This window comes from Dipodomys spectabilis, unplaced genomic scaffold (assembly GCF_019054845.1).
Source record: "Dipodomys spectabilis isolate Male_0828 unplaced genomic scaffold, ASM1905484v1 ptg000199l, whole genome shotgun sequence".
Classification (NCBI taxonomy): domain Eukaryota; kingdom Metazoa; phylum Chordata; class Mammalia; order Rodentia; family Heteromyidae; genus Dipodomys; species Dipodomys spectabilis.
The window spans coordinates 620,282-647,077 of NW_024870876.1; the positions used below are offsets into that span (position 1 = coordinate 620,282).

The window sequence follows — 26,796 nt, forward strand, 5'->3', positions numbered from 1 at the left end:
AACAGGATGATCAAGTTTAAACCACAGTACTGACAAAAATAAAGAAATAAAATAAGTATTTCTAAAGAATTAGCTTAAGAGAATATTTTATCTAAAATAACAGAGATCAGTATAGTTATTTCCAGTTTATTTCTTATAAAACTTTTTTTTATTATTTGTCTTTTGTTTCAGAACTCATTCTACCTCATTATTATAACCAACTCCTGTAGAATTTTGTGAATGAGTAGAAACTACTACTTCGTGGATAAAACTTCAAGATTAAGCAGGTTGTGGTGGTGCAGGGTTAGCAATATGGGAGTTGATGCAGGAAGATGCTTCTGTCCAAGGCTTCAGGAGAGGGTAAGAAACTTAGCACAAGATTCGGTGTGTGATGTGAGATAGAAAGAAAGAGAAACAGAGAAGGGAGAGAGGAGAGAGAAGATAGAAGAGAGAGGGAACATGGAAGGAAGGAAGGAAGAAAGAAAGGAAGGAGGGAGGGGCAAGGGAGAAAGAGACTTACCACCTTAAAACCTACATAAGCAAGAAAGCAGCTTAAATCTACATAAATGAGCCATAAGTTGTTAAGAACTCATGGGGGCAATCTCAGTTGAAGACTACTGGGTCCACTGGTTGCTTGTCTTGAAGCAGAAGCTCACTACAAGAGGAGACGTCTGGCCCTTCCATTTCAGTAGTGACAGGTTCAGTTCATTATTTTCTTTCCTTCCATAGTGTATGTTATCCACTTTCACTCTCAGGGCTTGATTCACACCCAGTTTTCACTGTTTCCCTGCTAGATCTCTGGTTGTTTTTTTAATTTTTAATACTTTAAATAAATAAATGCCTTCAAAACAAAGGCTGCACTCTTGTGCAATCTACTGTGAGGTCAATTTCCCTTGGTATAAATACAAGGATATATAAAATGGTCACTTGGCCTCTCCAACATCAGACTTTCCTATGACTATGGCAAACACAAATCCATGTCTTCCCTGAGATGAGATTGACCCAGGTCACAGTCTGAAAGCTGCTAGTGTCTTTGTTTCTTCTCTGCTTGCCTTTGGTTGGGCCAGAAAGTGCACCTTGATAATGGTGAGTGCTTAGCAAGGAGCCCTCTCCTCACACACTTTCTGCTGGGAAAGACGTGATGAGCAGGGGAGGGTGGAGCAGTGACCAGAGTTCCTATTGGCCCACTGCTGGGTCCAAACCACCAGCACGCCCAAGTTCATTTACCACAATTAAAAACATTGACACAAGACACCGTCAACCCTGCTCCAGCTCTAGTCCCTACTGCACAGACAGTAAAAGCAACACATCACCTCTACCCAATGCCCACCCCCAAACTGCTGGAATTGAAGATTATCAAATTCAGAGAAATTAACAGATGTGCTTCCAGTAAGGCCACAAATATATACATATATAATATTACACATTTATTTATATATAGTATATTTATGTTATATAATTATGCTTCTAATAGGATTATATAAATATGCTTCTATGCTTCTAAAATATATTACATTTTATTTATATTATATAAATATACATTTATATGTTAAATATAAATTTATTTATATATCATACACATACACACACACACACATTAAAGGCTGGGCACTTGTGGGTCATGCCTGAAAATCTTGCTACTCAGGAGGCTGAGATTTGCGCATGCTAGTTCAAAGCTAGCTAGGGCAGAAAAGCTCATGTTAGCCTTTGTCCAATTAACTAGCAAAAAGCTATTAGTGGAGATGTGTCTCAAGTAGTAAAATACCAGCCTTGCACAAAAAAGCCAAATGGGAGCCCCAAGGTCCTGGGTGCAAGCCCCAGCATTGACACCAAAAAGCAAAACAAAACAAAACCAAAAACCACAATTCTTCACATGAGAACCCAAGACTGTGTACAGGTCTGGTATTGACACTAGACAATTCAATTAAATAATTCTTTTTATGTTCAAGTCGGTGTCAGAACACTTCATACTGACTTCAGAAGAAACAAAAACTGAAGCTTTATTAAAGGAATCACCTGACACCTTGAATACTGAAAGGAAATAAAGGACTTTAAATATATCCTCTTTTTTAAAGGAAAAGTTGAAGTCTTGACAATGTTTAGCTGCTATTCTCTTCACAGTGCTGCGATTATTAGAAAGTGGAAATATCTCTGTATAAAGAGTTAGGATTCCTTGTGAAACTTATGTAATCACTTAATCACAATAAAAAATTATTTTAAAAAAGAGTTGTGATTCCAACAAGAGACATTCAGTCACAGGTGGCCCACGCATGGCAAAAGCCACGGCTAGGGCAATGAAATCCCTACCCAAGAAGTAAGCTGGTTTTACCCAGACGTCGAAAACACTTGCCACAAAGTCTACCCAGAAACTTGAAAGGGAATGAGCTGTGTGACTCACTAGATCCACACATCCTTCCTTTTGCTAATAATCTAACTAACAGCTTCACAACTTTTCAAGGTTCAGATTTTTAGAGCAGTTTTGTAAAGAGTTAAACAAATAGAAGGTATCGAAGAGCTATTGTCTAATGACAAGAAACATACAATCTAGATAAATACTTAGCTAAAGAAAAATGTCAGATACATATTGAAAAAAAAGCCTAATCCAGCCATCGATTCTTAGCTATAAAACACATTATATTTCCAGAACAGAAAAAGGAAATTATTTGTTCCCAACCAACAGTGACAATGCTTACACATAAAGTGAGCTGTCCTCTGAAGTTCATTCAGATAATGGCTTCACTTTGATCAAAATTCAAGCTCATGTTAATGTTTAAATTTTCCACTTAAAGTCCACAAATTTGTTTGGGTTTTTGTTTTTGTTTCTTTCCAAACTGTGGTCACAGTAAATTGGCACCAAGTTGGCCCAGCTGTGGGCTCTGTTGCTTTGGTTGCCCTCTGATTGGTGGTGTCTGAACTTTGGTCTTTCCAAGTCAGAGTGCCTGCATGTCAGGTTCTTACAGCTGTGGAACTCAGCCTGGCTACCAGATGTTGTGGGTTAAGTTCCAGCTCCACTCACAGAGCAATGTGACAGTAAGCAGGTTAACCAGCCTCTACTAATCTGAAAAGAACAGTAGTTATACCTATTTCAAAAAGCCAGCTGGCGGGCTGGGAAGGTGGCTCAGTGGTAGAGCGCTTGCCTTGCATGCATGAGGCCCTGGGTTTGATTCCTCAGCACCACATAAGCAAAAAGAAAAAAGCCGGAAGTAGCGCTGTGGCTCAAGTGGTAGAGTGCTAGCCTTGAGCTGAAGAGCTGAGGGACAGCGCCCAAGCCCAGAGTTCAGGCCCCACAACCGGACCCAAAAAAAAAAAAAAGCCAGCTGGCCACCAGTAGTTCATTTAGTGACTCAGGAGGCTGAGATCTGAGGATTATAGTTTGAAGCCAGCCCAGACAGAAAAAAAATCCATGACATTTTTTTTTTTTTTTTGGGCGGGGGGGAGAACCGGTCGTGGGGTCTGAACTCTGGGCCTGGGCGCTGTCCCTCAGCTCTTCAGCTTAAGGCTAGCGCTCTACCACTTGAGCCACAGCGCCACTTCCAGCTTTTTTTTTCTTTTTGCTCATGTGGTGTTGAGGAATTGAACCCAGAGCCTCAGGCATGCAAGGCAAGCGCTCTACCACTGAGCCACCTTCCCAGCCCATCCATGAGATTTTATCTCCAATTAACAGAAGGGGAAACAAAGGCAGAAATGGAGCTATGGTTCAAGTGGTAGAGACCGTCTTAAGTAAAAAAGCTAAGGGGCAGCATCTAGTACTGGCATACACACACACACACACACACACACAAAGCCATTATAAGGACTACATACACCAAAACTTGGCTAATGCTTAGAATAGTGAATTAATACAGGGAGTGTTCAATAAATATTGCCTGTGTCATATTTATGATTGGTCTTTCAGCAGTCAATCAAAGTCAAGGTCATTTCCTCCAACATAGGACAGCTATGATTCTTGTAAAATAACTTTTCAAAGTTAAAAAAATTACATGATTTTGGGAGTCAGGCTAATGAGTGATCCATTTACTTATTAATTAAATAAGCACCTCTGATTCCTTATCAATAACAAGACTGTCAATAACACACCTTCAAAGGCATTGGTCATTTAACAGGATACGCATTCATTAAATGATTACTTTGATTACCTTTTTCTATAAAAGTTAACTATGACTTATTATAGAAGTCTAGCAAGTAATAACTGTTTGATGTCTGGCATCATTATAAAATTCTTTCATCTAAGGAAAAAACCTGTTTTCCTTTATGTCCCTAAACCAATCATATCCTGGTTCCTTTTTCTCCTTGGTTCCCTTAGGTTGTTCTTTCATCTGAAAAGATGGCGTCCCATGGCTCACTATCAGCTACTAGTCAGTACAGAAGTTCAAGGTTCAAGTGTCCTCAGACAGTTCATGATCCTCCTCAGGAGGATATAAGGCTCTAAGAGCCAGAAAGTTCCTTTCACTTCCTATAGGGACTCAACAATACATGGAAAACAGATTATCTGGGTGTAGGCTTCTCTTTTGTCCATCTTTGTTCATCGAAATACTCTTTCCAATTTTGCTTTTATGCTTTAGCAAACAATCCCATGCTCTAGCATGCATACAGCTTCAGATGACCAAAACCTTTGCAGAAAAAAAGTATGTGAGATGCCACAGTGTTTTATGACTGTAGTTCCATTGTTCAGCTACTCTAGAGGCTGAGACAAGAGGAGTACCTGAACCTAGCAGTTAGACATCTCCTAGGCAGCATAGGAAGATCCTGTCCTTCTCCCCCTCAAAAAAAAAAAAAAAAGTAGCAGGATCATTTTCCAGTAATTTCCATAAAGTCAGATGGAACAAGATCCTTAAAGACTTATATGATCTATGCCAGCATCAGTGTGTCATACCTATAATCCTAGCTGCTTGGGAAACTGAGATTGGGAAGATTACAGTTTTAGACCACCCAAGCGCAACAAATAAGCTCTTGAGACCCATTCTCATTCCATAGCTGATTATGCCTATCATCCTGTGCTATGTATTAGATGAATCAAGTAGTTACAGGCCAGGACAGGCAAGAAAAGTCCAAGAGACTCCATCTCCAGAGAGGGAAGCAGGATACAATGGCATGTGCCTGTAATCCCAGCAACCAGAGAAAGCCTAAAATAGACCGATCACAAGCATGTGTGGACAAAGAGACCCTGTCTCAAAAATAACAATGAAGCCAGTGACTCATGTCTATAATCCTAGCTACGCAGGAGGCTAAGATCTGAGGATATGGTTCAAAGCCAGCCTGGGCAGAAATATCTGTAAGACTCTGATCTCCAATTAACCACCAAAAAGCTAGAAATGGAGTTGTGGCTCAAATGTTAGAGTGATAGCCTTGAGCCAAAAAGCTCAGGGCCACTACCCAGGCCCTAAGCACATGCATACATGCACACATGCACACATACACACATGCACTTACACACACACACACACACACACACACACAAACAGGAAAAAATAGGGTTGGAAAAGTGGCTTAGTTGTGTCACAACACCACCACCCTAACAAGCAAGAGATCATGAATTCAAATCCTACTAACTCACCAAAAAACTTTAAAAGCTGGGCACTGGTGACTTATACATGTAATCCTAGCTACTCAGGAGGGTGAGATCTGAGGATCATGGTTCAAAGCCAGCCTGGGTAAGAAAGACTGTGAGACTTTTTCTCCAATTAAACACCAAAAAACTAGAAGTGATGTTATGGGTCAAAGTGGTAGAATGCTAGCCTTGAGCAAAAGAGCTCAGAGACAGTGCCCAGGCCCCACGTTCAAGTCCCATGACCAAAAAAGAAGAAGGAAGAAGGAAGAAGAAGCAGGAGGAGGAGGAGGAGAAGAAGAGGAAGAAAAGAAGAAGAGGAAGAGGAAGGAGGAGAAGAAGAAGAAGAAGAAGAAGAAGAAGGAGAAGAAGGAGAAGAAGGAGAAGAAGGAGAAGAAGGAGAAGAAGGAGAAGAAGGAGAAGAAGGAGAAGAAGGAGAAGAAGGAGAAGAAGAAGATGATATTCAATATATTATACAATGGGTTACCTCTACACAATCAGAGAAACTTCCTAACAATGTGCCTACTCTTAATGAACACATAACACATGGCTTCAGGGCTACAATGAGAAGCTGAGTGACTTACACAAGATCATCTATCTCTGGCAGTGAGACTTTGTGCCTCTAGATGTGGAGCTGTATCCTATGGTCAGATCCTGTATCTGCTCCTACATGCCATTGTCTCTTACAAAGAAGGGAACATCAAAGTACAACTCAGTCAACTACTGCCCCATCTACTCTTGTGAAAACCTCAAGAAGCTGCAGTTGTGTCTGTTCTATAAATGAGGGAACTGGGAATCAGAGATGTTTCCCCAAAGTAAGCCTGGAAAGTGGGGTACTGCTTTCATACTTATAGGGAGAGGTGGTGATACCCACAGCATTCCCCTTAGATAGAGCTGAGTTTTAGGAGTTGGGGTAGAGCTTAAAGGTAGAACACTTGCCTGGCATCAGCAAGGGCCTGAGTTCATCCTTAGCACTGCAAAACAACTTAAATTCCAGCTTTCCAAGGTTCCCTTTCAGTAAAGTTTATTCCAGGGATACTGCCTTCTACGATCTAGGAGGACCCTAATGGGAAAGCATTTCATCTTTTCTAATCAAAGAGCTTCATTTGGCTGTTCTTTTTAGGAAAGGACTCAATAAGGATTTTCTTCCCCCAATAATATTCAGCTTTATTTTAAAAATTACATCATAAATTATACCTCAAAATCCTGCAAAGTTAAATTTATAAAATTGGAAACAGTTCAGTCTGGGAAACATCAAAAGCTGTGTACAGAAAATGATTAAAAACAGTTGCCAGGAATTTCTCATGGAGGCAGAAAGCTCATTAGTGGCAAGCTGGGAAAAAGGTATGCCAAGGTTGGGGAAAATGGGTAGTAACCCCTCATAGGCATAGGAGTTCTTTTGGCTGTGATGAAAATGGTCTAAAATTGACTGCTAATGGCTGCAGGACTCTGAATGAAGTAAAAGCCACTGTACTGCATACTTGAAATGGGCGAATTGTGTGTAATGTGAATTATATCTCAACAAAGCCATTATTGAGGAAGGAAAAAAGGTTCTATACAACATGTTTCTATTAAAGTGACATGAAGGAAAAGACAGAATCATAGGATCAGAGAACAGAGCAGGTTGTTAGAACAGCATGTGCAGAGCACAAGGGAGTTTGGTGGGGTGAACTATTCTGGATCCTTATTACTGTAGTATTAAATAAATCTATGCAAGTTCCCAAATTCATGACTTATAGAAAACTATTTTTTAAAATTTTTTTGTCAGTTGTGGGGTCTGAACTTTGGGCCTGGGTGCTGTCCCTCAGCTCTTCAGCTCAAGGCTAGCGCCCTACCACTTGAGCCACAGAGCCACTTCCAGCTTTTTCTGCTTATATGGTGCTGAGGAATCAAATCCAGGGCCTCATGCATGTGAGGCAAGCACTCTACCACTGAGCCATCTTCCCAGCCTCTAGAAAACTATTTTTAAGATATAGTCTTTCTATGTTTCCCATATTAATCTCAGACTCCCAGGTTCCAATATCTTCATACCTCAGCCTTACACGTAGCTAGGATGTGCAGGCATGTGTCCCTGTCCTTGACTTGTCTATTGACATTGTAAAAGTAGATTTAAAAAAAAACTACTTTAAATCAGCTCTACTTTAATTTTAGTTTGTTATATGTTGCAAAATAAAAATGGTGTACTAATAACGTTAATAGCTATTTCGATGGCTCAGAGTTCTATGTCTCTTTAGTAAATTGCTAGAATAGCTGGAATTACATATGAAGTCATGAGTTTCCTATTTAAACAGAGAATGAACCAGGAAAGACTAGCGTGAGGAATGGCAATGAGCAGAAGGAATGGCAATGCAAACTGTGACCAGGCCTCCACTGTCTATTACATGCAAGTCCTATAGAACCACCAGTGAGGAAGTCAGAGGTCTAGTTGGCAGAAAATGGTAGCTGCTGACCTTAGCATTCCTTTTGTGTGTGCTGGTCCTACCCTTGAACTCAGGGCCTGGGCACTGGCCCTGAGCTTTTGTGCTCAAGGCTAGTGCTCTACCACTTGAGCCACAGCTCCATTTCTGGCATTTTGGTGATTAATTGGAGATTAAAGTCTCATAGACTTTTCTGTTCAGGCTGGCTTAGAACTGCAATCCTCAGACCTCAGCCTCCTGAATTGCTAGGATTACAGGCATGAGCCATAAGTGCACATTTTTTAACTTAGTAAGACTTACAAGAAGCATGTACTTTGAGCTGGGTGTTGGTAGCTAATATCTATAATCCTAGCTACTCAAAAGGCTGCAAACTGAGGAGCCTGGCTGGAAGCCAGACTGGGAAGAAAAAAAAATCATTAGACTTCATCTTCAATTAAGCAGCAAAAAAGCTGTGTTAGAGGCATGGCCCAAGTGGTAGAGTGCCAGGAGAATGAGCAAGCTGAGACCTATACAGGACTCAGCATTCATACACAGTCAGATGAAAAAGGAGGAAAAATTCAAAGGTGTAACTTCTCTGAACATTTAAAATACTGTTTCTTGAAACAAACTCCAGGTAGTGAAAACATGGGCTTTTTTGGTTGTTGTTGTTATTGTTGGTGGTGGTGATGTTTGTTTTTGCTTTGTTTTTTTTTTTCTTTTATGGGAGGCAATAGAGGAGTGTAGAAAGGGACTAAGGAAGGGTGAACAAATGGAATTATGCTAGTCAGTATACACTATGTAGAAAATAACTTATGTAACTTGTGGACAGGGATTTGAGGGGGAAATTGGGGGAAAGTAAAGAGAGCGGTGACACTGTCCAGTAAAAGAAATATACTCATTACTTGACTTTTGAAATGGTAATTACTCTGTACAGCACCTTAATAGTAATGAAAAAAATCACAGGCACACTAAAAGTATTGTGACCCTGGTTATTCAGGAGGGTGAGATCTGAGGATCATGGTTTGAAGCTAGCCTGGGTAGGAAAGTCCAAGAAACTCTAATCTCCAATTAACCACCAAAAAGCGTGTAATAGAGCTGTGGCTCAAACCATAGTATGCTAGTCTTGAACAAAACAACAGCATAGGAACAGTGCCCAGGCCCTGAGTTCCAGCTCTAGGACTAGCACACGCATGCATGTGTGTGCACGCATGCACACACGCACACGTGCACACACACACACACAATCTTCAGTATGGTGGTCTACTCCCATAATCCTAGCTGTTCAGCAGACTGAGGCAGGAGGATTGCTTAGGCCCAGGAGTTGGAGAACACAATTTGGGCAACACAGTGAGACTCGTCAAACAAAAAACAACCTAAAGTGTGCAGTGAGCTAGACTCCTCAAAGAACTTGTAGGCATTGCTATGGTATGGAAGGGCGTTCTCCAAATATCCATGTGTTAAAGGCTTGGTTCGCCACTGGTGTTGACAGTGGTGATAGTGTGAGGTACAGTAGACTGTGAGGAGGCTGGCCTTCTATGAGGTCCTCAGGTCAGCAGAGGAATGCTCATGAAGGTGATGGTGGGGCCTGAACTCTTCTTTCTCTGGGTTTCCTGGCTCTTGAGGTGACCCACTTGGTCCCCCATTCACCTCTGCTATGATGTCCTGCCTCACCCAGGCTCAAAGCAATAGTGCCACTCCATCTTGGATGAGGAACTCCAAAACTAGAAGTTAAGAGATTTTATTTTCTATTAATAAGTTAATTACCACGGGTATTTTGCTATAGCAATGTGATATTCATGCAAGTGTACTACTACCTCATTCAATCTCTACAACAATGTGAACCAGACAGGCATCTGTAATTATGATTTTCTGTAGCAGAAAACAAGGCCTGAAGGGCAAAAGTATTCAACACTGTAGACTAGAATTCCTGAATCTGTTTATAAACTATGACATCCCACTGTTCCTGAGACATCTAAAATTTACAAAGTAGAACACTCCTCATGGGCTATTTAGGTACCATTAGTACCTATTGGTACCACAGTTCCCATTCTTCACCGAGATAGGTAAGGAATCAGTCAAGTTATTACTCTTCTGATTCCCAGTGAAGGAACTTATTTTTTTCCTTTAGAAACTGCTCTGCTTAGGGCTGGGAAGGTGGCTCAGTGGTAGACGCTTGCCTTGCATGCAGAGGCCCTGGGTTCAATTCCCCAGCACCACAGAAGCAAAAAGAAAAAAAAAAAGCCAGAAGTGGCGCTGTGGCTCAAGTGGTACAGCACCAGCCTTGAGCTGAAGAGCTGAGGGACAGTGCCCAGGCCCAGAGTTCAGGCCCCACGCCTGGACCCCCCCCCCAAAAAAAGAAAAAAGAAACTGCTCTACTTGTTCAGATACTCTCTATCATCACATGGTTACCAACAGACCCAACAGGAAAAATGCAGATGGTAAATATAAGCAACAGTGGCTGAAGAGTTGGGGACAAAGAGAAACGGAGGCTGATGGTGTAGACAGAAAAACCCCAGACTCAGAGTTTCCTCCTTGTCCCTTGCCTTGACCCAGACCTGAGGTTTTTTCACACACAAAAAAAAATAGTTTCCTCAATATTTCACATGTTGTGCAGTCCCAGGCAGGTACTTCTGCCGCTATGTTCTTCCAATTTTGTGTAAAACAAAATCTTAATACTCATCATGCTTTTGAAATGCTTTCACTTTCTGAGCCGGGAACCAGTGGCTCCCATCTGTAACCATAGCTCCTCCAGAGGCGGGGAGCCAAAGTTCATGCCAGTCCTGGGAATAAAGTTCACAAGACCCCATCTTAACCACAGCTAGGCAGTGACACACACAGGTTATCCCAGCCACATGGGAGGATGCAATTGGTAGAATCACAATTCCAGGACAAGAAGTTCAAAAGATCCTATCTCGAATTATTTTTTAGTGTGAAGATGCTGTACAGAGGGGTAAGGCAATGTGTACATTACTTGTCCATCATCGTTACCCCTTCCCTTCCTTGTTGTTTGTCCCACTATCCTTCCCTCCCCCACCTCCCACACTCTCCCCCACCCCACTCTATTCCCCACCCCAACCCTGCCCAAAGTTGTAAAGTTCATTTTCCAATATAAAAGCGTGTCATAAAGACACAAATCAGTCATCATGACTACAACAGTAAATGTAAATAGGAAGATCAAGGTTAAGGGTAACCTAGGGGAAAAAAAAGCAAAATCCTATCTCAAAAATAACCAAAGCAAAAAGAGCTGGAGGTGGGGTTCAAACAGTAATCTGCCTACCAAGCCCTGAGTTCAAACCTTAGTACTACAAAAACAAACAAACAAAAAAAACAACGACTTTTAACTTTGTGTGTGTGTGTGTGTGTGTGTGTGTGTGTGTGTGTGTGTGTGTGTGTGCCAGTCTAACTTTTTGAGTATAGTTTTCCCTCCGTGAGATAGAGTTCTTCAGTCATAAGGAACTGGATCCAGGACTCTCTGTGAATTCCAAACCGTAGATCCTCAGGTCTGCTGTATAAATGGTATGCAGAACTTAACGTGCATTATTTAATAAGTAGTTGTTAGACTGTTTTGCTTAAGAAACGATGACCAAAAGGTAATCTCTATACGTGCAGTACAGGTGCAATTTAAAAAAAGTATTTTCAAATCCAAAGTTGGTTGAATCAGAGGACAGAAAACCCAAGAAAACTGGGGCTGACTTTATATATGGAACAATTCTGCTATTGAATGGCTATACTGAAAGCCATAGCCACTGCATATTCATGAGTAGTGAGGATCCAAGAAATGTTTTCTGAATGATGAATAAATAAAGCATTACTTCATGGATTAGCAAATTCTTCAGGTCAAAGTGTGCCCCCCTCCCTCCACCAACAAAAGCAAATATCAGAACAACATAGAGCACAAGCTAAACAAACAGTCCAAAATAAAGGTGTTATGCTCCTTACCACAGAAAAAGAGTGTTCCTTACCATAGAAAAAATTTCTTTAGTAAAACAGTTACTAAAGAACAGCCTCCCTGAGCTGGGCAGGTGAGAGCTCCTGGGGCCCATGTACAGACAGCAAAGTGTCACCTCCCAGGTCACAGCTGGCTGTGGCTCAGTGGAAACGGTCCTAGCTCACCCGCATATTTGCATTTATAAATTTACTTCTAAGTGAAGCCCTGGTAAGAAAACAAGCTATTTATGGTACATGTTAACTAATTTTACTCGTTAATGGGTAAATAAAAGGCATCTAAATAAGGCTTAGACAAGTGTGAGAAACACAACCCCTGAATGCCCAGAGCAAGAACCCCCTCTGGGATTGAATGATGGTCAGTCTCATAAACAAGAAATGCTGGCAGCAGCCAGACACACTGCCTGGAAAGCCGTTCACGTATCAGTCCAACCAGGTTGGGGCTGCTTTTCAGTGCTTGCACTGTGCTGCTGGCAACTGAAGGAAACCTGGATACAGAATGGCAGGTCCCTTTGAGAAGTCCTGTTGGGTGGACAATGAGCATGGTGGGAGCACTGGTCTGAATTCTCACCGGCAAGTGGTTATGGAGGGTCCTCGTGGGCCAGACTTTTCTGTTCTCTGTACTACTCTGTGTGTGTGTGTGTGTGCGCGCGTGCGCACACACATGTGCACAGTAGTAGGGCATGTACTCAGCCTGGTCTCTGTCCTTTAGCTTTTTTGCTTAAAGATGATTCTCTTCCACTTGATACTTGCACATCATACTTAAAATGTCACACTGGAAAAAAACCTTTTAAAAAATCCTGTCAATAAGAAGGAAGGAAGGAAGGAAGGGGGGGAGGGAGGGAGAGAGGGAGGGAGGGAGGGAGGGAAAAAGTCTTAAATTTTTAAAGAAAAGAACTCCTCTCAAGGAGGGCATAGTACAGTAGCACACTCTTAAATCTCAGCACTGCAGAGGCTGAGGTTGGAGGACTCAGATTGAGGGCAGCCTGGGGTACAGAGAGTTTCTGTCAAAAAAAAAAAAGTTCCTTTGAAACCTAAGAGTGAAAGCATTAAAATAATGAATGAATAAATAATGAAAATTTAAGAACAGTCAGGCTGGGGGTGCAGTTCAATGGCAGAGCACTTGCCTGGCATGTGGGAAACCCTGGGTTTGAGCTTGAACATTGCAAATTAATAATAATAATAACTGGAATCGATGAGTAAACATCTAGAAATAGCAGTTTCATCAAGTTATAAAGCACATTTATAGAGCTCTTTAGCCCCTTTTCTAAAGGCTCGATGGAGACCCTATGCTGACTGACCTCTAAGGATCGAGAAAGAGCAGCCTACCCCACAGTGGGGCAGGCATCCTTAATTGTTGGTACCTTCTCATCCACAATCTCCACTTTGTAAATCCATCAATTCAATTCTGATGCTCTCTCTCACATCACAGCAAATTCAACATTTTGTCAATCCACAGGGTCTTGTATTGACTGAGATTGCAAAAGGCCTTGTCATGTGCCCTGGGCCAAAAGAATGAACACCAGTGTGCTTAATAAGGCAAATTCCTAAGCCAAAAGAAGGGCAAATATCCTCAAGACCGCCCCTACCTGTATGGCCATTAAAAAAAAATGTGGTACAATTGTTTGAGAATCTCCTTCCTTGTTAAGGCTAATATTCTCAACATGTGAAAATGCTACCTTTGGCTTTCTGCAGCAATAGCTTTTTGTTCCCACTTTTTGGTTACTGCAAAGATCTCGGCAATGATTCTGGAGCTATAAGCAACACTTCAGGCCCTGCATTGAACTCTTTGGGATATACAACCAGAAATGGAACTATTGCATGATATATTTCTTCTATGTTTATTTTTTTGGAACTGCTATTCTGCTTTCCTCAGTGGCTGCACAATATTATATTCTTACCCACAGAGCACAGGAGTTCTAATTTCTCCCATCCTCCCATTAGTTGTTTGTGGGGAGAAAGTTCTTTATTGTGAGGGGCAAGGTCTTGCCATGTAACTGGGACTATAGGCATAAAACACTATGCCTGGTTTGTTGGTTGAGATGGACCTTCACTTACTTTTTGCCGTGCCTGGACTTGATCCCTGGATCAACTTCTATCTCTTGAGTAGTTGGGAATTTAGGCATGCACCACCATGTCTGTTTTATAAATGTTATTTTCTAGTTCTCAATGAATCTCTGCGGAAGTCCTATTGAACCTCTCAATTAGTAATCCATCTATTCAAAGCAGTAAAAGAGGGCTCAAATGTCTTTTTACTCTTTGGCTACATCATAAAAGCCTTGTTACAAAAAAGTCTAACAAGAAATTGCCTGTGATGGAGAAAAAAAAATGGCTTCTTGCTAAAAGGTTCAGTTGACACCCCTTAATTTTGCAGTAAAATTCATTATTTTCAGCCAAGGACTCTCCAGGCCTACCTGTCAAGCTTTATCACAGCTCCCAGATTGAGATCTGGTGATGTGAGGGGTACCAGCTCTGCTGGCTCCCTGTGCATCCCACCCTTGCTGGTCACCAAGCTGGTCCTCACCACCAGGGTTTCCATGTACATGGGCGCACTGTGCCTGACTCCCAGAAGTACTCAAGAGAGGGTTGCCAAACCAAACACTAGACAGACTAGTGAATGCTTCTTTAAGAAACTGTTCTTGGGCCAGGAGCTGGTGGCTCACACCTGTATTCCTAGTTATTCAGGAGGCTGAGATCTGAGGAACATGATTCAAAGCCAGCCTAGGAAAGAGACTCTTATCTTCAATTAACCCCCAGAAAACCAGTAGTAGAGCTATGGCTCACAATGGTAGGGCTCTAGCCTGGAAGAAAAAAAAGCTCACAGACAGTGCCCAGGCCCCACAATCCACGACTGACACATACACAAAAAATTGTTCTTGGGCTGAGAGGGGATCAGGTGTCAAGTAGGAGCCCTGAGTTCAAACAAATTAGTAAATAAATTAGTAATGCAGATTCTCAAGCACCACCCAGAATGGACAAGAACTCTCTGAGAATGCACTTGAAAGTCTGTATTAAAAATTGATTATGACCCAGAGAGGGGGGAGGGAGAGAAAGAGAGAGACAGAGAGAGACAGAGACAGAGATGGAGACAGAGGAAAGAAAGAAAAAGAGAGAAAGGAGGAAAAGGAGAGGGGGAGGGGAGAAGTAAGGGAGAGAGGGAGGGGGTGGGAGAGAAGGAAGAAGGAAAAGAGGGAGGGAAGGAAAAAGGAAGGAAGGAAGGAAGGAAGGAAGGAAGGAAGGAAGGAAGGAAGGAAGGAAGGAAAAAGGGAGAGAGGGATGGAAGGAGAGAGGAAGGGGATGAGGGAGGAGGGAGGATGGGGAGGAGGAAGAGAGGAAGTGAGGGAAAGGAAAAGAAGGAGGGAAGAGAAAAATGTCTTCAAACCAGGTGTAATGGTGCACACCTGTAATCTCAGCACTCAGGAGTCTGAGACAGGATGATTACAAATTGAAGGCCCGCCTAGGTACTGAGAAAAACAGAAAAGAAAAAGAAATGTTCTATTTACAACATTCCTGGCCTGTCAGTGCTCTTAGGGCAAATCAACTTGCAGTTACACCTGGGCTTAGTACCCACAGGTTTCATCTCTGTGGCTTCAACCCACCACTGGATAGAAAATATTTTGAGAAAAAAAAAAGCCAAGTGTGTACACTTATTTTTATATGAATCCCCTAAAATGCCATCTAACAACTGTTTATGTTTCACACTGAACTATAATTAATCTAGAGCTGATTCAGAGTATACTGGAGGATATGTACAGATCACATGCAAATACTGCTGCATTTTATAAAAGAGACTTGTGTCTTCCACAGTTTGGTCCCCTTCAGGAGTCCCAGAACTCAGCACTAAGGACAACTGGAAATCTAGGAGCATCCTTCAAGCCTTCTGACATCTACCTGCCTGCTAAAACTCTAGCTTCATTTCAGTGCTCTGCTACTGTTTGAAAATCCTATCTGATAACTGTTCTTTGAAAAATGAAGATGAAGGCTGGGGCTGTAGGCCAGCAGTAGAATACTTGCCTAGGATGCACATGTCCCTGGGTTGGATTCCAGCATTGTGAAAAAATAAAGCCAGGTGTCGGTGGCTCACACCTATAATCCTAGCTACTCAGGAGGTCTGAGATCTGAGGATTATGGTTTAAAGCCAGCCCAGGTAGGGAAGTCCATGAGACTCTTATCTTCAGTAAACCACTAGAAAACCGGAACTGTGGCTCAAGTGGGCGCCTTGAGCTGAAGAGCTCAGGGACAGCACCCAAGCCCAGAGTTCAAGCCCCATGACTGACAAAAAATAAAAAATAAAAATATAAAATAAAAAGGTAGTTAATATGATCAAAGTACATTATATAAATATATGAAAATGGCTTAATGTAACCCATTAAAATAGCATTTAAAAATATATGAATAACTCATTCAAAAAAGCACAAAACAATAAATTAAAACAAAAAAGCAAGCCAGGCACCTGTGGTTCACGCCTGTAATCCTAGCTACTCAAGATGCTGAGATCTGAGGATCACGGTTCAAAGCCAGCCAGGGCAGGAAAGTCTGTGAGACTTTTATCTCCAATAAACCACCAGAAAAACCAGAAGTGGCGCTGTGGCTCAAGTGGTAGAGCTCTAGCCTTGAGCTGAAGAGTGCAGGGACAGCACTTGGGCCCAGACTTCAAGGCCCATGACTGACCAAAAAAAAAAAAGCACAAAAGAAAAAAGTTAGTGTCCACCCTTTCACTCAGAAATAATAACTATTAAGACTTTGGGATTTAAAAAAAAGTTGATATGTATTGTTTATAGAGGATATATTGTACATATGAAAATTTTCTTCCAGAAACAGGGTTCTACTGCCTACCTGCCTTTGTTCAACTTTGAAAATCACCTTTTTCATATTAGGGTATGTAATTCCATACTCCTTTTAAGATTTCTATGGGGTATTCCATTGTATGGATGCATCTCAATCTGCATTTGTTATTGTTATTTTAGAGGTGACATACAGTGTGGTTATACTTACATACATCAAGTAATAAGTACATTTCCTTTTGTACAGTGTCATCTGTTCCCTCATTCTCTTCCATTCCCTCCCTCCCATCTCCACCCATGAGTTGTAGAGTTCACTTTCATCAATGTCCAGTGCACTCCACTACTGTGCTTTTTCCTCAGATTCATGATCTCCCACAGATGTACACATGAATACACTGTATATAAGGTAAGAATACAAAGTCATCAGAAAAAGAAAAAATAAATTAAGAAAAATGTCCTTTGTTTCCATATCATTGGAGTTCATTTGAGGTTGTGTGTGTGGGTGGGTGGGTGGGTGGAGAGGCATAAGGGTTCAATTTGCAGTTTTTGTTTTTATTTTTGTTTTGAGACAGTCTGACTATGTTGCTCAGGATGGGTCAGAACTCCTGAGTTCAAATAATCTTCCTGCTACAACTTCCCAAGTAGCTGGGATGATAGGCCTGCCTCACAGCACTCAGTTTGATCTGTATTTGTTTAATAGACTTCCCACCTTTACGAGGCTTATGGAATTGCTGGCCCCTTCTGTGCATTTTAGGGCCCGATAGTGGCATGAGGTAGACCCACAGGCTACTCCAGATCCCAGCAATCCAGAAGGGACTTCTTTCTGCACTAGCTTTCTGTGACTTATTTTGTTTTGGTTTGTGTTTTGCATGCACACAAATGTATATTGGAGCACAAGCAAAGTATGTATCTTGATAGAGGTTTTGGTCAAAGGAGTTTTGATAATCATTGTTTTTATCCTAAGAATTAAAAAACAAACAAACAAACACAATAGCCCTAAATGATTGTGGTCAGGATTATACCCTTACCAGACTGTGTAAACATTAAATAATTTCAAAATTTCTACTTAGAGTTTCTCAATGGTTTCTAAGATGGCCTGTTTCAAACTGGACATTTTTCTGTGGCTGGCAAAATAAGTGTAGCAGCAGTGGGCTTTTTCTGAGAAGGATCTGTACTAAGGAAGATTCACTTCGTGTCTATTCCCCCTTCCTAGAAAAACACGAACAGTGGCTGAGGGCTGGAAGGTCCGGGAGGGAAGCATCACTGTGTGATGGGGGCTGGCGGGAGGATGTATGAAGCCACAGGCAAATGATGGTCTGTGGAGGACAGGGAGGGGAGTAGAACTTGCTTGCTGCCTCCTCCCTCTGTAATGTTTTGCTCTCAGTGACACCCTTCTTCCCTCCCACCCCCACCCCGTGGAAAGCAGAAGTGGTCCTCCCTCATCTCCAAGAGGCCTCTGGAGACCAGTTTCACCTTTCCCCTCCTCTCAGTAGGAGTTAACATTTACAGGAAGCCTGGGCCACTCACTCAACCCAAACAGTAAGTGGCCAACTAGCTTCAGGTGGAGGCAAAGTGGTCACACATCCCACTCTGCAAGCCCGCTAGAGACTCCTCAGCCCCCAAGACAGGCCCAATGACACCAGTATAGCTCCCACCAGGTTAGGAGTTAAATCCAGGGAGAGGAAGGAGGGAACTAGACAATCTGTTTGCAAGGAGCTTCCCATTTGTGTGGTTGGTGTCAATAAAGGATGCTCATGGACAGGTGTCTCTGTCTGAACCGTGAACTGGAAAAAAGGGAAATGAGACAAACCAAGCAACTCTCTAAGCTCTACACACTTGAAGACTTCTTCCCCAATATGGTAAACTCAACAAAAGCAGGGCCTAGACTGTTAGGAAACTGCCACACAAGTGGATGGTATGACTTTCCCCTCCATTGTGTTATACAAGATATCATTAACATCACTCAGGGAACCTTGGTGTTCTGAACAATAGATACAGTTATAGGAAGATAATGGTCATCTCTGTACATAACTGGTCTACTTACATCATGTCACTTCCTTAACTCAGCAGTGATGGATCATTCCTGTAATCTTAGCAACTCAGGAGGCTAAGAGCAAAGGACTGTGATTCAAAGTCAGCTTGAGCAGAAAGTCCATGACACTTACTTTCAACTAACCACCAAACAGCTAGAAGTGGAGGTGTGACTCAAGAGGTAGAGTGCCAGCCTTGAACAATAAAACTAAGGGATAGCTGTGGCTCAAGTAGTAGAGTGCCAGCCTTGAACAATAAAACAAAGGAATAGTATTAAAGCCCTGAGTTCAAAGCCTAGTAACAGCACAAAAATGTATAGCTATTTATATCATGTCACTTCCTAGTTTGAAAAAGGCTTTAAAAGATGATAAGAAACCAGACGTGACTCAAGTCTGCAATCCTATATAATTGAGAGGAGGAGATAGTAGTTTGAAGATAGCCTAGCCATAAAAGCTTACAAAACACCATCTGGGTGTTGGTGCCTCACACCTGTAATCCTAGCTACACAGGAGGCTGAGATCTGAGGATCATGGTTCAAAGCCAGCCAGGGCAGGGAGTCCATGAGGCTCTTATCACCAATAAACCACTAGAAAACCGAAAGTGGCACTGTGGCTCAAGTGGTAGAGTGCTAGCCTTGAGCTAAAGAGCTGAGGGACAGCACCCAGGCTCATAGTCCAAGCCCCATGACCAAAAAAAAAAAAAGCTTACAAGACTCCATCTCTACCAATGTCTGGGTCTGGTGGTACATTCCTGTTATCCCAACTATGAGGGAAGCACAAGTTGGAGAATCATAGTCCAGGCTAGTTCCAGAATACAGCAAGATCATGTCTCAAGAACTTGAACTTGGCAAGCAAGCACAAGGCCCTGAGTTCAAACTCCAGGACCACCAAAAAAGGAAAATTAGCACTATATAGGTAAAAGTTGAAAAGGGAGCCAGAGAAGGAGCATTAAAGTTTTGAGGGTTGATAAAATACAGTACAATAAACAACATTTTTGGAGAATTCTAAACCCAGAAAATAATGCATCTTGGCTGCACAAACAACTTTCAAGAAATAGTTTTGTGACAAATAACAAATGTTGAAAGCTTATCAGCAAGAGAAAATGAAATAGCGAACAGAAACAAAGAAAAGTCCCAAGAATAAACAATAAAAGCTATTATAGGACCTTGCACTTGTCAGCATGGATGAGGCCTTTCGATTTAATTATTTAAACTTGTTCTTCTTAATGACAACAGAGCCCTTCAGTTAACTTCAACCACAGATGAGAGAAGGTCCAAGTCCACCTGGTGTGTCCCAACACTGCTAATCCTTCCACTGGCCGGTGTCCATGCCATTTTCTACACGGGGATATCTCCCTCCAAAATGGGAACTTACGCAAAATAGATTTTAGAAATGATGATAGAAAGCGCTCAAAGTTTCACAACGTAAGTACCAGGAAATTAGGCAGCTGTAAGAAATATTTCAGTGTTTCTGACTGGAAAAAAATATACTTCCTTTTCTGTGTGCCTTCTTCATTATTAACCTTAGAAGATGGGGGGTGATGCTTGCCTATTATAGGAAGGTTGACTGACAATAGGGGCTGGTAAAGAGAAAATGTAGGCTCCATCCTATGGCCTCTGTGTACTAACTTCATATTTTCACCTTGAATGATGCTCTTTTTTTTTTTAATAAATTTTTTTCTTGTGAAAATACTGTACAGAGGGGTTAGTTACACGAGCAAGGTAATGAGTACATTTCCTATCAAGCGTTGTTACCTAATCGTTTTTCCCCTACCATCCCTTTTCTCTCACCTCCTCAACTACACTCCATCCCCCCACCCCCCTCCCCACTGCCTAAATTGTAAAGTTTGTTTTTCGACATAACATCTTGTACATCTCATTGTTGCAATGGGTCAACCTGTATCCTTATTTAAACATTTTGTTTTTCCCCTCCCCAAATTATAGCAATATCAAATACAGTGAAAACAGGAGTTATACAATGGGGGAGGGACATACAAAGCAACAAAAAAAAAAATCACGTGGTACCTTATAAATACGTTAGAAACAATAGCAAGAAATTAAAAACCACTTGTGTCCCTATCTTGGGGCTCATTTCACTTAACATCAACTTATCTGACCTTTTCTGCTTGGCCTAGACATATACTAGTTATTGCAAATAAGGGAAACCATGGGACCTATGTTTCTTTGGGCCTGGCTTACTTCACTTAATATAATTTTTTCCAAGTCTTTCCATTTCCTAACAAATGGGGCAATGTCATTCTTTCTGATGGAGGCATAGAATTCCATTGTGTATATATACTACATTTTCTTGATCCATTCATCTACTGAGGGGCATCTGGGTTGGTTCCATATCTTAGCTATGGTAAATAATGCTACAATAAACATAGTTGTGCTGGTAGCTAATTTAGTATGGTCTTGTTTGTGATCATTTGGGTAAATGCCCAAAAGTGGGATTGCTGGGTCATAGGGGAGGTCATGTTAAATACCCCAATAATAAATCCTCAAAGAAACAACTGCCCAAAAAATAAGTGGGCTAAAGACTTAAAGAGAAACTTCTCTGCAGAGGAAATAAGAATGGCCAATAGACACATGAAGAAATGCTCAACCTCTTTAGCCATAAAAGAAATGCAAATCAAAACAACATTGAGATACCACCTCACCCCAGTTAGAATGGCTATAATCAAGAACTCTAATAACAACAGATGCTGGAGGGGATGTGGACAGAAGGGAACCCTACTGCATTGGTGGTGGGAGTGTAAACCTGTTCAACCACTTTGGAAAGTAGTATGGAGATTCCTCAAAAGACTCCATATTGAATGATGCTCTTATTGCTAAAACTAACAATAAAGCTATACGCCATGGCACACACCTGTAATTGTAGCTACTCAGAAGGCTGAAATCTGAAGACTGCAGTTCAAAGCCATCTAGGACATGAAAATCCATGAGGTTCTTATCTCCAGTTAACGAGCAGAAAACTGGAATTGGAGCTGTGGCTCAAAGTGGTAGAGTTCTTGTCTTGAGTGGAAAAAGCTCAGGGACAATGCCCAGGCCCTGAGTTCAATCCCACAACTGGAAAAAAAAAAAATACAAAAGAAGTATGGTAGGCTGGGCTGGGAAGGTGTCTCAGTGGTAGAATGCTTGCCTCACATGCAAGCATTGCCCTGGATTGGATTCCTCAGGACCACATAAGCAGAAAAAGCCAGAAGTGGTGCTGTGGCTTAAGTGATAGAGTGCTAGCCTGGAGCTAAAGAGCTGAGGGACAGCACCCAGGTCCAGAGTTCAGGCCTCACGACTGACCAAAAAACAAAACAAAAAAAAACAACAAAAATCCAAGTATGTAGGCTTCACGAGAGACACATCTAGCAGAAGTATAGGGAGTCATTTGCCAATTATCCCTAGGACACTTTGGTGCCAACCAATAAGCACCTAAGCGACCATGAAGACAGTTACTAAAGCTTCTCTGATTGCCACCATATAAATGTCCCAGTAGGAAGTGGCACTGTGGCTCTAGTGGTAGAGTGCTCATCTTGAGCTGAAGAGCTGAAGGATAGCACCCAAGCCCAGAGTTCAAGCCCCACGACTGACCAAAAAAAAAAAGTGTCCCTGTAGTTTAGTAACCCATCTTCAAGAAGAAGCAGTGTTGAAAAACCACAGAAATGCTAGGCACTGTTGGCTCATGCCTATAATCCTGGCTACTCAGGAGGTTGAGATCTAAGGATCAAGGTTCAAAGTCAGTCCAGTCCAAGAGATGCTTATCTCTAATAACCACCAAAAAAGCCAAAAGTAGAAGTGCAGCTCAAGTGGTAAAGCACCAGACTTGAGGAGCTGGGAAGGTGGCTCAGTGGTAGAGCACTTGCCTTGCATGCCTGAGGCCCTGGGTTCGATTCCTCAGCACCACATAAGCAAAAAGAAAAAAAAGCCGGAAGTGGCGCTGTGGCTCAAGTGATAGAGCGCTAGCCTTGAGCTGAAGAGCTGAGGAACAGCGCCCAGACCCAGAGTTCAGGCCCCACGACCGGACCCCCCCCCCCAAAAAAAAGCACCAGACTTGAAAGAAAAAGCTAAGGAAAGTGCAGACCTTGAGTTCAAGCCCCAGGATTGGAATGCATGCAAGCACATGCACACACACGCCTGTGCGCAAGAAAAGGGAAAGAGAGATAGAGACGAAAGGATAGAAAGAGAAAATAAGAAAAAGAAAGAATAAAAGAAAGGAAGGAAAGAAGGAAAGAGGGAGTGAGGAAGGGAGGGAGGGAGGGAAGAAGGAAGGAAGAAAGGGAGGGAGGGAGGAAGAGAGGGAGGGAAGGAGGAAAAAAAGCAGTCACAGAAATGTATTTCTAGGGGCTGGGAAGGTAGCTCAGTGGTAGAGCGCTTGCCTTGCATGCATGAGGCCCTGGGTTCAATTCCTCAGCGCCACATAAGCAAAAAGAAAAAAGCCAGATGTGGTGCTGTGGCTCAAGTGGTAAAGTGCTAGCCTTGAGCTGAAGAGCTGAGGGACAGTGCCCAGGCCCAGAGTTCAGGCCCCACAACAGGATCCCCCCCCCCAAAAAAAGAAATGTATTTCTACAGCTTAGATGCCCAGCTTGAGGAACATCTGCTACAACTTGAGCAGTAAGCTTCTTATTCCAGACAGGTATGAAGTGATTTTAAAATCAACTCCAAGATTTCTCTATTTCTAAATAATAATACACATCAGTATATTTGCTTTTAAGTGATTGAGGGCCTACTTCAGGTGCAAAGGTAGACAAGTGCGGCCATCTAGCAAGCATTGCTATTGGTGTCATATTATAGTATGCTGCCACCATACCCATGCTGCCACCTAATCTGTGATCTCAGACCAGCCCTTGAATCTCTGTATCTGCTACTGCTTATCCTGCAGGTAGCATGAGAGGTTCAGAGGAGGTTGGGATTCAGGATACAGAAATCCTGGGCATCATTGTCAAGAACTGTCCAGGAAAGAACCAAGGCTGTCTCTGCAGTCAATGTGTCATTGACCAGTGTCCTAATGATGGACTGTGGTGACTCTTCAGTGTGGGCACTCATCCAGGCATCATAGTGAGCCCTCCATACCAGCGAGCTATGACAATGTTATACTGTACTTTCAGTTATAAAACTGAAATTTATATACGATCATATACCTTCATTGTGTTGTTACAACTCTAGATTCATGGCAAATAACTACACTCTCAGTCAGATGTGTGGGTGATGTATTTCAGAAAACAAATATAGGTAGAACTAAAAGGCTAGACCACTGAGCTGTATCACTTTTCTGCTGATAAGAGGCCATTAGAAGTGGTAGGAGATACGACACGACAAACATATAACATTTACAACACCAAAGACTCTTAAGATGCAGAGAGGCCAAATACCTAGGAAACATCTTACCACTCACCATCAAGCCCTGTTCCACTGGCTCAAACCAAAGACTGGGCCAGAGCAAGATTTCCATTTAGAACACTAGAGATAGTCAACATTCCTCCCATTCTTACCACAGACAGAAAAGGTAGACAGAAAGGGCTGGTAGGCTGCCCGACTGGACCAGGCCTGCTTCTCCACCTCCGGATGACCTTGGCTGGCTTTTTTTTTTTCTTTCTTCCAAGTAATCCCCACCTAGAACCCTCCAAGCACCAAGCTCTCATTTGCCATGCTGTTGACATGTCCTGTCACTTCCACCACAATGACACATCATAATAACAACTTATTTCCATGAAGGAAATGTTGGCTAATTAAATTGCCCAAGCGGCTTCTTCCAAATGTCAGCTCTGGTAAACGGTGAAGAAACCAAAGCAGAATACAGGTATATGTGTTGTCTGTTCCTTCATATCCACTTTCACTCATGAACAGGATCACCCCATTTATGGCCAAAAAGATCCTTCAGACACAAAAGGCTCTTGTAATCCAATTAAATTCCTTCCAGCCTCACAATATCTCATCTCCAACTGAGAACTTGCTGGACCCCAGCCTTCCTATGGAGCTTCTCTTCGCTTAGAACGACTTAGCTTTCCTCAGCGATGCCCTAGGTTACTGTGGTGGCCCCCTCCCCCAGACCACCCCTGCAGTTCTCTGGGGAGAGAACCAAGCCAGAGACAGGGATGTTCCATGGCTAGTTGTTAGGGTTCCAGGGACCCATGGAATCTTCGGGCCTGCTGTGGGGCTGCAAGTCACTCATGCATGTTGGGTGGCTACCTCGGACAAAACTGTCGTAGCTTTAACACCACCAAACTGCAGAGAGCCAGGGAGCCTCGTTTTCGACGGATAGAAATCGTTGCCCTAAAAAAATAACATCGTTTGCGGAAAAGCAAGTGTGCCTAGGAGTTTTCTTGGGTACTGGGCAAGCCCAAGGAGGTAGGAATACTCTCTAAATCGAGGAAATAGAACAACGGGGAATCTCAATAAGGGGGACCCCTTCACACAGCTGGAAGACTGCAGGACTAGGTTCCCACTTGGGTTTCTGAGGGAGGCAAAGAGATACGTGGATTGGAATATGGAACACTTACACTTCACACACACACACACACACACACACACACACACACGCTTCACACACAGGCCGGGGGGGGGGGGGAGGCGGGGGTGTCAAGCAAACAAGTGCGCAGCGCCGTGGTACTAATGAAAAGGAACATCACGAACGCTCGGACGGAGAAGCCGCCGCAGTGAAGTCGGTGAAGATCAGGCAGGAAAGGGGGAACCGGCGCGTCGGCCCTTCCCCCACCGCGAGGGAAGGCAACCCCTGAATTCTTAAAATAACTCTCGCTTCCTCTTGGCCCAGGCTTCTGACCGCTCGCTGCGCGGCAGGCACCGAGGGGCCCGGCTCGGCGGGAGGGTGCGCCCCGGCCTCGGCCGCAGCCCCCGGACGCCACCCTCCCTCCCCAGCGCCGCCCAGGGGGGCAGCGGTCCGTCCGCGGGTTTGGGAAAGGCCGGGGACGAACCCTGCTCCCCGTCTCCAGGGGCCCAGTGGGGCGATCAGATTGCTCCATTCGAGAAGTCCCCTCCGGGACGGCCGCGCGCGCGCGCGCGCTCCTCCAGACAGGAGCTCCTCCAGGGGTGCCCGGGGCGGGGGAGGAACCGGGGCAGCGGCCGGGGACAGCCGTCGACCTCGGGGTAGGCGCCGAGCGCCCACCCCGCACCCGCACCTCCCGCCACGCCCCTGCCCGCCCGGCTGCGGACACCTGCGGAGCTCCCGCCCCGCGCCCCCGTTGCTCCCCGCGGCCAGTCACCCCAGGCTAAAGGCTTTGGGGTGCTTCCACAGCTGGCAGGCGGCTCACGATCGCGGCTGCGGCGGTGGCGCCGAATCCCGAGCCAACCCCCACGACCCTGGGCTCCAGCCGAGGGCGGAGACGGGGGTCCCCGCCCGGTCCTCCCCGGAGCCCGCGCCACCTCCCCCGGCTCACACTCGGCACTCACCCGCTCGCCGTGAAAGTTTCGGGGCGGTGGTGGCGGAACTCCACGGTGACTTGAATTCACAGCTGGAGGCGCGACGGGACAGCCCAGAGGGGCCCTCCTGGGAAGGGAATGCGGATCGGGGCGGTGGTGGGGCCGGGGGGTGCGGGCTGGAGGCCGGAGGTGGCGGCTGCCCCGCCTGCCGCGGGCTGGAGGCTGCAGCGCGGCGGGCCGGGAGGCGCCAGGGCCGGGAGCGGGCGAGCGGCGGCGCGGCCCGGCGCGGTGGGAGAGGAACTGGCTGTCGCTGGGCTCCACCGAGAGGTCCCAGCTACTTCCTGGTGCTCGGATTTGCATACTGCGCCCAGAGGGCGGGGAAGTGACCGTTTGATTCTTGTCCAAGGTTTGGTATTTGGTGTGGCCCTCGTTTAGGGCCTGGCAAGCTGAGAAACCTGGCGAGCTAGCGTGCAAGGTGAGAAAGTCAGACAACCCGAGGTCCAGCCTTGCACCCACGGGAATCCACGGAGGCTTTCTTGGGGGTTCAGAGGAACAAGGGAACTTCATTCTTTCCTGTGTTCAAACTCCTTAAGGTGCTCGAACTGGAACGACCCAATGCCAGAAACGCAGCCCTGGCAACATTTGGAGTTCCCTAGAGAGCAAGACCTGGGCTGAGTGGGTGGGTGCTCAGGGGCGCCTTGCATTTGTAATCAATAGGGAATCGGTTCCTTAATTAAAGGTGTACACCAC

General features: G+C 43.9%; 1 protein-coding gene across 2 annotated transcripts in view; it reads right to left on the minus strand.

The window, feature by feature from the left end:
* Lyn (LYN proto-oncogene, Src family tyrosine kinase) overlaps positions 1-26,293 on the minus strand; it is a 138,033-nt gene extending 111,740 nt beyond the window's left edge. For both annotated transcript variants that reach the window (XM_042696128.1, XM_042696127.1), the window contains exon 1: positions 26,077-26,293. The gene's annotated coding sequence lies outside the window, so the exon portion shown is untranslated. The remainder of the gene's footprint in view (positions 1-26,076) is intronic.
* Positions 26,294-26,796: the final 503 nt, after the last annotated feature.